This window comes from Gallus gallus, chromosome 7 (assembly GCF_016699485.2).
Source record: "Gallus gallus isolate bGalGal1 chromosome 7, bGalGal1.mat.broiler.GRCg7b, whole genome shotgun sequence".
NCBI lineage: Eukaryota > Metazoa > Chordata > Aves > Galliformes > Phasianidae > Gallus > Gallus gallus.
In genome coordinates, this window is record NC_052538.1 from 18841519 (window position 1) to 18854845 (window position 13327).

General features: G+C 34.9%; 1 protein-coding gene and 1 long non-coding RNA gene across 10 annotated transcripts in view; one reads left to right on the forward strand and one right to left on the reverse strand.

Moving 5' to 3' along the window:
• B3GALT1 (beta-1,3-galactosyltransferase 1) overlaps positions 1-13327 on the reverse strand; it is a 182855-nt gene that overhangs the window by 33309 nt on the left and 136219 nt on the right. For 4 of the 9 annotated variants that reach the window (XM_040704198.2, XM_040704203.1, XM_040704201.1 and 1 more), the window contains exon 4: positions 4520-4685. The exons of 1 other annotated variant lie outside the window; for it this stretch is intronic. The gene's annotated coding sequence lies outside the window, so the exon portion shown is untranslated. Of the gene's footprint in view, positions 1-780; positions 4686-13327 lie in introns of those variants that run through there. 4 more of the 9 variants (XM_040704204.2, XR_006939909.1, XM_046944094.1 and 1 more) reach the window with 4 other exon arrangements.
• LOC121111325 overlaps positions 1-13327 on the forward strand; it is a 76538-nt gene that overhangs the window by 265 nt on the left and 62946 nt on the right. The window contains exons 2-3 of the long non-coding RNA XR_005861693.2: positions 2718-2868; positions 6413-6518. This is a non-coding gene — a long non-coding RNA (uncharacterized LOC121111325). The remainder of the gene's footprint in view (positions 1-2717; positions 2869-6412; positions 6519-13327) is intronic.

A 13327-nucleotide genomic window follows, 5' to 3' on the forward strand; every position in this document is an offset into this window, starting at 1 on the left:
ATAATCATGAAAAGTAAACACAGAGTCTTACGGATGATATTATGCAAAGTGCAATGAAGGAACTTTAGTACATTTCTAATTTGCAATACAACAGGGAATATCTCAAAGGTTCCTGTTTCCTTTTGCTTCTCTGGAGCGAAGTCTGGACGTTCAATACGTGTATTGTTTATCTGCTTAATAAGTCCTTAAAATGTTACCATTCGAGTGGGTTTGTTTGAACAGAATAGAGACACATTCTGTTCATTGGAAGATTTCACAATACTTGGTGATAATAAAGCTGAAAAATAATTTAAATTGACTTTCATTAAACATGAGAGAACTAATCCGTGTTTCAAGAAATATTTGCATGGGAAGCTTTTGTGTCTGAAAGGTGAAAAAGGAGCTTAAAAGTAAAGAATTATACAGCAGTGAGACTGTAGAAAGCCAATAGGAATTTAATTCGATAAATCCTGTAGGAGTTATGGGGCAAGATTTCAGGTGATAAAAAGTTTCTGTTGCCCACTGAAGTCGAACCCCTGAATTCACAATGAAAGTCTGAAGATTTGCATTTTCAAATTGCATTCCTATATCAAAAAATCTCTGAATGGAAGTCTATCATCGTGGTTCACATAAATGCAGATTAGATTACGCTGCTGACTTCCCCACAACCTGCCTAGCTGCCTAGTGTAATGCTCAATGTCTGTACAGTGACAATGCTTGAGACCAGGTGAGGTAATGAGACACCAAGGCCTAATTGTAAGGCAATGAATGCTTAAATTATTCACAAGAAATAGTGCAACATTTTCAAACCACAATTTTATATGAATTTATTTTCACCACCTAGCACAGCAAATCTGTCATATGGAAAGAGAGCATAAGGACATGTGCAGAGTGGCACAGCTCATTTACAAGGTTTGCCTGACATGTAGAAAACCTGTTGTTGCCCTGCATGTGTAATAATTATACATTAATACATACACACATGTTGCATGCACTTGCCAAATGCCTCCAAAAATCTATGACAACTATTATATTGTTGAAAAAATTTAATATTGCTGTGTACTGTAATGGATCTCTGTGTTTCTTCTGTGATCCTGCAGGCTGGTAGGTATGAAACTAATGAACATTTTTAGATCAAAACTAAACCAATGTTTGTACAGGCTAAGACTCTCACTACAAGGATTTTACATCTAAAGTGAGACACCTTTTCATTCCGTATCCCTTGCATAAGGGAGATGGATACCACGTTAAAGGTGAAATTTAGCAAATTACTAGTCTTTTTGTTCCTTGTTCTCTTCATAATTTCTTAGTGATAACTGGTAATACACACACATTTTTAGTAACGGTGATGGTACTTGTAAAGTTTTAAGAGGCATGAATTGTAGCATTGGAATTACATATGAATAATGAAAATTGACAGTATAGTTTTCCTAAAAAGCAGCTAAATGGGGAATTCATCAATATACATCACCCTAGTTATGCCTACAACTTGTGAAATGAATAATTTATCATTAATGATTACTGAATAATTTATCATTAATGTAGTCTCTTTCTGTTTGTTCAATATCAATAATTAGATCTTGATTTCTCAACAGTGTTTGTGTTTATCTGACAAAATTTCTTTTGTGCTTTTATCTCAAAGAAGAACCACAAATTTTGAAATACTATGCTATGCTACTTAGCTGAGCTTGATCATGCAAGCAAAATCACAGTACTTCATTGTTTCTAGAACAGATTTGTGTATATGAATTTACCATTCTATTTCTGTGAATACTCATACGTTGTTTTGAAATTTGTCTTCTATTTGTGCCAACAAAACTCAGATATGTGAATATTCTAAGTATATGCTAAAGAGTCTGAAGAAAGTCAAGTAGGTGATTCAAAATCTGAAACAAAAGCTGGTACTTCTTTATGAAATTTGTAAGAAAATGGTGGACTGAGCATTTAATTAGTCATTTCCTAATTAGTATTAATATTGAAAAAATACTGGAGATATAATACAGAAAACATTTGAAAAAGGATGAATTACTGTAAGCTTTCGGAATTATATAGAGAGTACTGAATGCATTTTTGGGCTAGATTATACGTTCTCTGTTGAGTACAGGTGTGATTCTGCTGCTCCCTTGTGTAGGTAATTTTCCTTCTTTTTCGAAGAAGCTGTTTTTGTATTATTTTCCTCTTCTGTAAAGTACTGTGTGATTTAGCAGCTGCATCTCTTACATAACCTGGATAAGCTTGAACAACTTTGTAATATTGTACCAATAATAGAATATTTAACAGTTGCAGAAGTAGAATAAGTTGTTCATTGTTGTTGTTCTTTGATTGCTTTAAAATTAGGAATTCTTAACTAGATTATAGATTAAAGGGAAAATAAGGTGATTATAACCCAGACCTGGCAACATCTGTTATTACAGATAGTAAGTTTTATTTTTTTGCAGAGGTCCACTTTACAGTGGATCTTGACAACAATGAGCCTTGACAACAGCTCAAAAATGAACCTGCTGGGATGTTTTTGTTCTGGAACTGTACTGAAATCACTGTGGTGAACTGATTTTTATGTAGACTTACAGATGGCTTTACTTTGGGGATTTTAACCTATGGCATAATTGTTTTTTAAACCAAAATTCTATCGGTTTCAGAAAATTTTTGATGCTCCTTGCATAAATATTTCATTAAACAGATGTGTGAAATGAAGATATTCAAGTTGGCTAATATTTTATTTTTCATCATTCACTCAGATGTTACACGTACCAACAATTCTACACATGGAGTCATGAGACAATGATTGTTGACAACCTCATGTAAAGGACAATGAGAAGTGTAGCTCACAGCCAGGATGCCTTTGAGTTCCTCAGCCACCACTTCATATCAGAAGATCTTAAGAATCAGGTTGGTTTGACTGACTATTATATATCAGAGAAATATATCACAATTAGGAAGCCCAGAAACAAATGTGACTGTTTCCTAGTCAATGAAGCATGAGATTAAAGGCTGATGCCCAAATGTGAGTATCTAATTAACAAGATGATTTATGTTTATGGTACAAAAGTACAATACTGCTATTTATGTTACATATTCTAGCACAGCACGGTTCTTATACATGTAAATTATAAAATAGTTTATTATGAGTAATTAAATACTTATCTGGAATACCAATGCACAGTGCTATAAAGAAATGGCAAATGAGAAATGCACTGCAGAAGTGCTGCTTATTCTTCAATTTCTGTTGTTTTCCACACTGAACAATATAGGCCAAGAACTGTAGTGATGTAAGATACTATGGGTACTGCAGTTTCATAATTTGGAGTAGGTTTGGGGATAAGTTGACTCAGCAGTTATATGGCAATTATATCAGTAGTTATAAAGGCAGAGAGAAAATCTTACGTACTTAATGAATATAAGGTAGGAAGAGCCTTGTCTTATGCAGATGTTTGCAGCTGCATTGTGCATGGGACATTACTGCAATCTATCTCCTAGGATTAAAACAAATAAAGAGCCAATTGTACTTTCTTTGTGATATATTCCTTGAGGAATTAACCTAGGACACTTAAAGACTGCTTCATAGGAAAGATGTCATTCTATAGAAGGCATTTTGGTGAGGGAAAAGACTTGAATGTTGTCGTGTCATTTTGAGAGGTTTATGTCATAGGTCATCGGTTTGAGTGATTGGGATTTTACACAGGAGTTTGGTGAAATGCATGGATTTATTTAATGTGATTAAATATGTAGGGTTTTCAGATTGTTTTCACTTTATGCTCCTTTCTGATTTTCTTTCGGTGACTCCTCAGAATGTGTTTGTAACTCCTTAGGATCACGTCTAAGCTATGCAGGTCAGTATATGAACACGTGTCCACAACCCCTGTGTACTAATACACAGTAATCACAAGAATGGAAGAACAGAACTTTGCTATTAGTTGTGGGGACCAGAGACCCCTTTCTGGATGACCATGAAGGAATAGATCTTAGGTGAATCCAGTACAATCCATATATCCATCCTAATATAAACATGGGACATATATTGTGTGGTACACATATGCATAAAGAGAGAGGAAAGTTGAAGATATACCCTGGCCTTTCAAATAGTGTACGGAATGTGCATTTATATGTACTTATGTGTAAATTTGTGCAGCTGACCTAGACACAAAAAATAGTGACGTCAACCAGCTGTCACTCAGAAGCCCTTAGTGCATGGCAAGCCCTATTGAGTAGCTGCTCTTATTACTTTGAACACAAGATATTAAATATGGTTAAATACCTTGATGAAAGTGATTACAGAGATTGTGAAAATGTACTGGTTCAGGATAATGTGGAAAAAAGTTATGTCTAGAGCAGCAAGTAAATATATCCCATGTTAGCAGACTATGTTATCTAAGCCTGGCCTTGTGATTTCTTTTTTCATTGTTTCCTTCATCTTTTAGTCATATAATTAAGTGTTCCTTGTTATCAGTTTATAAGGAGGGGCTTTGAATGAATGAAGCTGTTTAGAAATTTGGATGAGGAAACAGTGTAATTGTATGGTTTCATTGTTCTTTGTTCTCACCAGTGCTTGTTTCATCATCACAACGTATCACTGTCTGGTCACTTTTCTTCTTTGCAAGATGCTGTTCTCCTCTTGTCATGACATCTGCTTGCAGTCTTTGTTATGGATTTCACTGCAGTGTCATTCTTTCAGATGCTGCCAAAGGCTGTTATTTTGGGGGAGAAGTCTATTTAAAAAAAATCCAATTCAGAAGGTGTATACATGAAAGTGAGCATTAGTAATCATAATCATTTTTTAGTTCTGCTTTGCTAGCATCTCTGATTTTATGGCATGAGGCAAAATGTCCTTATAGAGCATGTGGTTATCGTGACCTCTCCTGACACTATTTGCTGTTTTCTAGTATTATGATAGAATTTTTCAAGAACAAGAATTTGGAAGTGTTTGTAGCATCACTACTAGTTGCTACAGTACTGCTTTTTCTGCAATGTTGGCAGAGATCAAAGTCCATTTCTTTCTCTTCTGTTACTTTCTTACTTAAAGAAAAAGAAAATGCAGTGAAAAATTCAGATTCTGTGGTAAGCTTTCATACTGCTTCAACTCTTCCTATCATAATTTAAGAATGTGTATTTCTACTCATGGGAAAAGACTGAGAAAATGGCTCCAAACAAGGAGTCACACTGAGTGGTCTCGACCCTACAGATGGCCTCTTTTCAGTTGCTGGTACTACTTGTACTATTCACTATGACTTATAAAGAAGAGCATAGTAAAGAGAATGACCTGTTTCTTTTTTAATCCTGTCTTTTGCTTCTTCACCCCTGGTACTTCATTCTTTTTAAAAACCTCCTGTTTACACTTCAGCTTTTAAAATTCCTTCTAGAAAATGCATTCCATTAATTAATCAACCAAAAGCAGGTTATTCTATGTCTGTATAGAATAATCTACATGTCTATACAGAAAATTTTGTAAGCTACTATTTAAGATGAAGACAAATAAAAAGATATTGGTGAGAAAGCATAAAACCATAGAGGACACTGAGGACAGACTTTCTAGTTTTAACCAGCCAAAATGTAAAAGTCTTTGTGCCATATAGATAGATAGATAAACAGTCTTTGCAATATATATTTCCCCAGAGATTCACTTAGTTACTGCAAAATGTCTCACGAAGTAATATATATTTTGGATTCTATTTTATAATTTCCAAACATCTTTGCTATTTCTGAAGTTGCAGAACAAATCAGTGCATTTTAAAATTTATATTCTTTTTTTTTTTATTATTATTGAATAAATCATTCTGACAGGTGAGGAAATAGATATCTCCCTGCTGTGGATATAAAAAATGCATCCATCTTTGTACTGAACCTATAGATTTCATGCATGTTCTTATACTAGACTTCTACAACTGAAAGACAGAATAAAGATTTCAGCAAAGTTTTATTTTAAATGCATTGGTTTTTGAAACCTAAAATGAGTGTTAAGGTAACAAAATGTTTTATATTCAGCTTTAACACTGGGCATTAATGGTGAAAAGGATACACTGCTGCATTTGTCAAGGTATTTCAGATTGGGTATTATTTATGCTAGACAGGAAGAATAAGAGCTGAAGAGGTAGTTTAGAAATATTTATGATTTTACTAAGTTGTTTATACAGTCTAATCTGACTTTAAGTTCTTGGTGCTTTTTTTAAGAAATATTTTACAGAACAATGATGATTTGCAATATTAATTGTAAAATTCCAACTTGTTCCAGCTCCACTGTAACTTTAGTGTCAGACTCCAAACTCTGTGTAAAGCATGCATCCCCTTCTACAAGACCACGTGATTTTTGAAAAGTCTTTAACATCTCGAAGTAATTTCTGTAAATATCAGCATGAGTAGTTTGAGCTGCTATTTCCTGGAACTTCACAGTAATTTTTTTTTACTTATTGAGCTGTTTTACCACTTTTCTTTCCTCCAGGAAAAGTTTGCTCACTACTCAGTCTCCTTGACATCTAAAGGATGTGATATAGGACAGTTATAAATGAACCTTTGGCTTACGCGGAGACATCAGGCAGACTGAGAAGGTCAGTACCACTGAACTGTCTGCTACATAAAAGCAGAGCTGAATTAATGTACATTTGAGAGCCAGACTTGAAAAAACATAGTTATGAAAATGTAAATACAATCTAATTTGATGGGGAAGTACAATACACAGGAAACAACAGTGGCCAGAGTGATTGGTACCCAGTAAGGATTGCAGATGCAAAACATCCACTGTTTGTGTAACTTAGATTTTATTATAATCCAGACATTTTGCCACTCATATCCACTGCACTTATATTCACTGCATGGTAAAAGCAATAATAGAAGTACAGAGCACTTCTGAAAGCCTCACCACAACTCGAAATTTTTTGTGAGCCTGTGGGAGAACAGTTTCAGAATTTCAGACATCCATAGCAAACCAAAGTGTTTTCAGATTTGTTGTCAAATGAATATGTAATGCTGCACAAAGCATGCATTTTAGATCCCAGATTGTTAGATTATTTAAGTTTACACAGACTAATATGAAACTAAGCTCTTTCACAACTGTCCAGAAACAAATGGTATTTTAAAGTGAAACTTTGGTATTCCTATATGCTTTTTCCCTAAGAACACGTGCTAGCAATGCCTTTCCTACTATTGCAGATATTCATAATGCATTGCTTAGATGACTTAATAACCACTGACTACTGGAAAATACGATGAGTCAGAAAACAAATGTGTAAAAGAAATTAAAATGTTCAGCTATAGTGAAAAACAGCACAGGTTAGAATATTAGAAGTGTTCTATATAAGAAAATGTAAGTTTGAAATATCACATGACCTTTTTGCTAAAATGTTGCACTGTAGTCATCAATTTCAAAGAATAAAAGGTCAAAAGTCCAGCAAAAAGCTGAGGAAGAGTCCTACATGTTTAGTGTCTTTGAGGGGCAAGTTGATTTTTATGTCATGGACTACTTCAAAATATATTTTAAAATTCCTTCTAAACTTTGCTTTTATAAGAAGGATGGCAGCATCTTCAGTCTTAGCTTTAATTGTAGTCCTAGCACTGTGTAACAGGTAGATTCTATGAAAGGCTGGAGTCAGCTACAAGTCACTATCCATCACTGGACAGTGTGGCACCCCAAATTGCCATCATTTTCAGGCACAATTGAAATTACACTGAATTAATGCTTCACAGCAGTGGATGGGAGTTTGTCTCAAGCTGGTAAAGTGGAAGACAATATACAAAAGGAAGACTGCAAATCTTCCAGGAGTTCATCTGATCTTCACTATACTCAGTACATACCAAAAAAAAAAATAAAAAAAAATTAAACAATCTTGGAAGAAAAAGCTAATGCTTTCCACTCTCAGATGAGAGAGCAATAAAGACTACAAAATTCTTCCTGGCCATTTCTAGATCCACAAATTTCTCTGAAGAGTGCAAATGTTTTTTAACTGGCCAGATGGAGGTTACGGCTCCCTGACCCACAGCATGCAGAATACTGGATTTAGGGTCTCTCCAACATATTTCACTTCGGAAAAGCACCCCTCCTAACAAAGATCAATTCCCAGGTTGGTGGACTGGATTGAATACTGGGGCCGGGGCAGAGTACTGATTGAGGAGTGCAGGTCCAGCAGCATGTTTACTAAGCTCAGTGTGAAATTCTGCATTATGTGGTAAAATGAGCTCCTGGCAACAATATATGCCAATGTCTGAAGAAATGAGGCTCACTTAAATCGTTTGGAAAAAAAGTAGTTGGTACTTCAATAAATACTCTCCTCCTGTGAAACGTTTCCCAGAAGTTAAAACAGCAGTATTTTTAAGATCCATTAATTGTGCTGGATGACTTCTTGCTTATTTGGTCTATGGCCTCCACATTTAGTTGTTCCCTATCTACGAAACTTAGGCTGTCTTTTAATACTTAATGATTCAGGGATGCTTATGTCATTCATTAATCCCAGATGCTCTTCTGGGAAGTTAGATGGTAGAGTGTATCTTGAATGCGTTCAGTTTGTCAATAGGTAGAGAATTTCAGGGTTTTTTTTTAAAGTATTTCTCTGTTAAATTGTAGATTTAATCCATGCTGTGTTAGGAACACTGATTTTATGATGATGGATGCTAAATGAAAGGCCTTAGAAGAGATAAAGAAGTGTATAAGTTCAGGTTTATTACCAGTTTTCTCTTGATTTTTTCCCCCTCATAATTTGTGGATGAGTCTCTTACTTTGGCACGTTCCCAGAACAGCAAGTAACCATAGTAGGCTGTTGGACATATGCTATTAAAACTGATTGTCCATGGCAGTGATCAGACAATTTATATGTTCTTTTAAACTTATTTTTGTTCCTTCTCTGTCTTGAAAGCCAGTTTTAACAAGCAATACTGAGAGGTTTTGATTTACTGTTAAGAGCGATGATTTTAAACGGGCTGGTACTTTCACAGGAAGATGAAAAACACATTCATGTTATGTTTTCTCAACCCTGGCTGGGATTTCAGGTACATAAAGCAGGTTGTCCTTTTGCTGTTCAAAGGCTCCTCTGACGTTCTCCAATGACATTTAGACATGGCTTACTATTTTGTTGATGATTTTTAGGCTAAGCTACTAAATCCAAAGTCTGTGTATGTGGCAAATCTCTTAATAAGACTGAATAATTCTCTGAACATATACAAAAAGAGCTGTTGTTCAATGATTTCACCACAATCAAACAATCAGGAGCTATATACTTTACTGGGAATATAAAATGCTAGGAACCTGTAGGTTCTCTGTTAGTAATAGTTTCACTAAGATTTTGAGGATGCTGTCCATCTGTTGTCCTACGGAAAAAAAACAGAGATGATAAATCTGGAGAATGCCAAAGCAGTGCTGAAATAATTGCCCAGTGATCACACCAGACTAATTTGACGAGCATTTTGTATTTAAGACTGGGGAGATGCGGGTATATGGTAGTAATGGGTATGTAGAAAGATAATACCATCAACCTATTGCCTATACAGTGCTGTCTTTTCTTTCTTTTCAGAAAGGAACGTGTAACAATCACAAATTTAGTCACTTGTATCTCACTGAAAAAATAAACTAATCTGAAATGGAGTTTTTATTTTTTACTAGGTAAAGAATTCATTAAGAATTTCTGTTTTATTTGTATGTGCAACACACGCTTTTCTTAGAATGAATTTTGATATAAGAATCTTGATTTCCAGGTCCAAAATAAGAGCTTTTCACTTGAAAATGAGCTTTTTTGCTAATGATTAAAATTCATTCCTTAGCATAGTAAGTCCTCAAACTAAGCATTTGGACTAATTTGAATTTTGACATTTTTGTTGGTAGAAATGTTCTAAGTTGACTTTTATTTGGAACAGTATTTTCAATTGCTCAAAAATAAGCAATAGTTTCCAGCCCAGCTCTACAGAGATGCTATTTTACAGAGAACCACTCCCAGCTATACACAACCACTAGTGAAGGAAAGTTTTAGAAATTCAGGTCTGTCTTTTGAATGATCTAAAATGTGAAAAACTTCCAAACAGCTTAATTGTAGACACTGTGATTGTTACTGTCTTCAGTTGAGTGAATAGTGCTCTAGACATGTAAAAATGAGACCTCCAGTTTACTTTTCATTAACATCAGTGGCTTTTTAAAATCTTGGTTTAATCGTGCAATGAGTTCTCTAGTTGCATTAAAACTGGGATGTTTCAGAGGACATCTTTTTCTGGTTCAGTGATCCGAACAGATGTTCTTTACCTCTTCTTTTCTACAACTTGAAATGAAGTGAAAGATGCAGTTCTTTTGGGTTAAACCTTAATAATGCTTTCATGTTTAAGCACATTCTGACTGCGTAGTTCTAGTTACAAATATCTGCTTATCAAATTCTACTTTGTCCACAGTTCATGCAAGTTTGACTGACACAAGGTGTCTTTTCTTTCCATTCTTCTACATACATACGATTGTCACAGCAGAATTTTCCAGTTCTCCTTTAACAATACAGTGATTATTTCAGATTATTGTCATAGGTAGGGTTGTGAGGTTTGAGGTCTTATAGGATGAGAAATTCTCTTTGGGAAGTAAAAGTATTTTTTCATATCTTTTCCAGAGTTTTCTTATCTTTAGCAAGATTAAATGAGTATTAGCTTTTGAGTTTTATGATTAAAAATAGGGTCATAATTACTTAAAAATACTTAAAAACAACAATTAACATGGAACTAATTCAGTATCTATCAGAGCTATTTATTGGAAGTTTTCTGAGGTAATGTGCAAAATCTGACAGCTCACATTAAGATATTTTTAATTCTCCCCCTTACGTTCTAGTTCCAGTCATCTTCTGTAGGATAGCTATTACTTTTTCTGTATGAAAGCCCATACTGGGCTTAGTTTATATCTGGACTGCCAATTGTGAATAAATTACAACAGAACGCATAAAACAGAATTAAAAATTCCCTTTCCAACAGAAATTTGGCACCTTTAACACCCCATCATGTGTGCAGTGTGCTCTTCCTTTCAGTGTCTGGCTGATCCTGGGGAACAAAGGGGAGACTTGTCATGCCTCCTCTCCATAGCCGCTGTCCTCACAGAGGTCAGCATCTCAGAAGCACCCTCAGAAATGTTCATCCACTGTTGTGAGAAATGTTATCCTTTCTTGCTTGTCATGTCCTGATCAGGAACGTTTCTGTGTTGGTAGCCAAAAACCAAAAAATCTGCCATAAAATTACTACTTTTCAGCATCAGTATTTCCAACAAAATGTAACAGTACTGTTGAACAGCTTATACATGAATAGAAAGGAGTAATTATGGATGACATATTGCTAGACTATTTTTTTTTTTTTATTATTCTTTCTAATTTCATCTGCTACCTTAAATTTGGTCTAAATGTGGAACCTTTTGAAAGCCACACATGAGCAGCATATACACTAATCCTATTATTCATTAACAGGATTAATGAGTGTGCCTCCTGCATAAAGTTGAAAACGTACCCTCCAGGTCCCAAACTTCCCTTTCTCTGTGAGTTGATTGTCAAGATAATGCACACATATGCAATAGCATTCTATCATGAATTATATATCTTTTTACGGTCCTGATTTTGCCCCGCATTTATCACTGGTAAGCTATGCTTCCATACCTGGCGGCGTCCTAGCAATCAACTGATAGTGAATAATGTTATACGGCTGCTTTTCCATTTGGGAAAGACATTTTGGATAAAAGACTTGAAGTTTTCTTTCTTAAAAAATCATAAATTCACTCACTCACAATTTCAAAAACAAACAGACCAAATATTCTATTACAAACTAAATAGGTATTAACTACATATATAACTATAAGTGTTAGAACATGATTAAAACTGCATTAAAATGTTCTTAGTTCATAATGTCCTGGCTGGAGAAAGTCCTTAAATTCATTCTCATCCATTTTTTGTTATACCAGAGGAAAGAGATTTTTGGTAAAAAACATGGTATACAGTTTTAGTTTCTATAAACAAACTTTTTTTTTTTCTTCTATAGAGAGAATGTAGTAAATTTGAATGCATCTGCATGATCATAGTAGAATTGTATTCAAGGTGGAAATGGAAATGTAGATGGCACAAATATTGTCATTCTTGAGATTTCCTCCAGGCTTTGCTAAAGCCTAAGTTCTTTTGTTTTGCTTAAAGCTGGACCTGCTGCAAACTTTTTGCTCAGCAAGCACAATGCTCCAAGCTTTTCTTCATGAAAACTCATCATATTCCTTGGGCTCTGGGTACACAGATTTGTTTAGCTTAGTCCTAGGCCTTTGTTCAAACAAGTGCTGGAACAGAGGGTAAATTCATAGGCCACAAAAGACCTTTATTATGTTTTATTTTGTGTCTTCTAGCTCTGATAAGTGTATGCTTTAGCTTGCTATTTCTGAAACTAAGGTCAGTGTAATCAGTATTCTTCAGTAGAGTTTCCAAATGGAGAAAGCAGGAAAATGTGTGTTTGAAGATATGAGACAAGATTCAGGGTGCTGTGATTAGTCCACAACCTCTGGAATCCATGCTTAAATAAGATTAAGGGCAAGATCCCAAAACAATCAGTTCTATTTCTGGAACATATGTAAAATGTTATGCTAGCCGTATCTTGCAGCACCCCGTGTCACTTAGGTGTGTACAAGTCCAAAGCATTTCTTAGAGAAGTCTCTGATGAAGAAACTGGTGCTTTCAAGTGGAGATTTAAAATCTAGAAGCTTATCAACACCTGTCTTGTTAAGAAGAATATATTAATTAGATAAAAAATTAGAGCCATTAAAATTGGTGGCAAAATTCACTGTACTTATCAGCATGATATGGAAGTAAAAGGTTAACATTTCAGTTACTGGCTGCTGCTTTTTGAAGTACTTTGTAAAAAAAGAATTATGCTTATCTGACTAAACATTATAGGTTAAGATAATGGTTATTCAATGGCTGAAAATATGTAGAATTTAGTGTTAATTGCCATGTCAGGTAATAACAAGGTACCTAAAGGTTAAGCAACAAGATTTGGAAGGATTTATTGGTTTATAAACAAAGTTAAGTTTAGAATGTCATGTTAAAGCAAATGATGAGGTTATGAATGTGTATTAGCAGAAGAAAAACATGGTGAAAGAAAGATTACTGGTAGGATAAATCCCATTTTGAAATTTACAAATCTTTAAACTGTTATCATGTGATTAGGGAAAGTGGCAATTTGTGTGTACATCCATACCTCCTTGTGTCATTGCTACCCAAATTAAATTCATGTTGAAGAACCCCCACTGCTTGCAATGCAGAACCTGCTGAAAGAGAAACTGTTTTCACATCTGGAGCAGGTCCAGAGGAGGGCCACGAAGATGATCAGAGGGCTGGAGCACCTGCCCTATAAGGACAGGCTGAGAGCTGGGGCTTGAACTAGATGC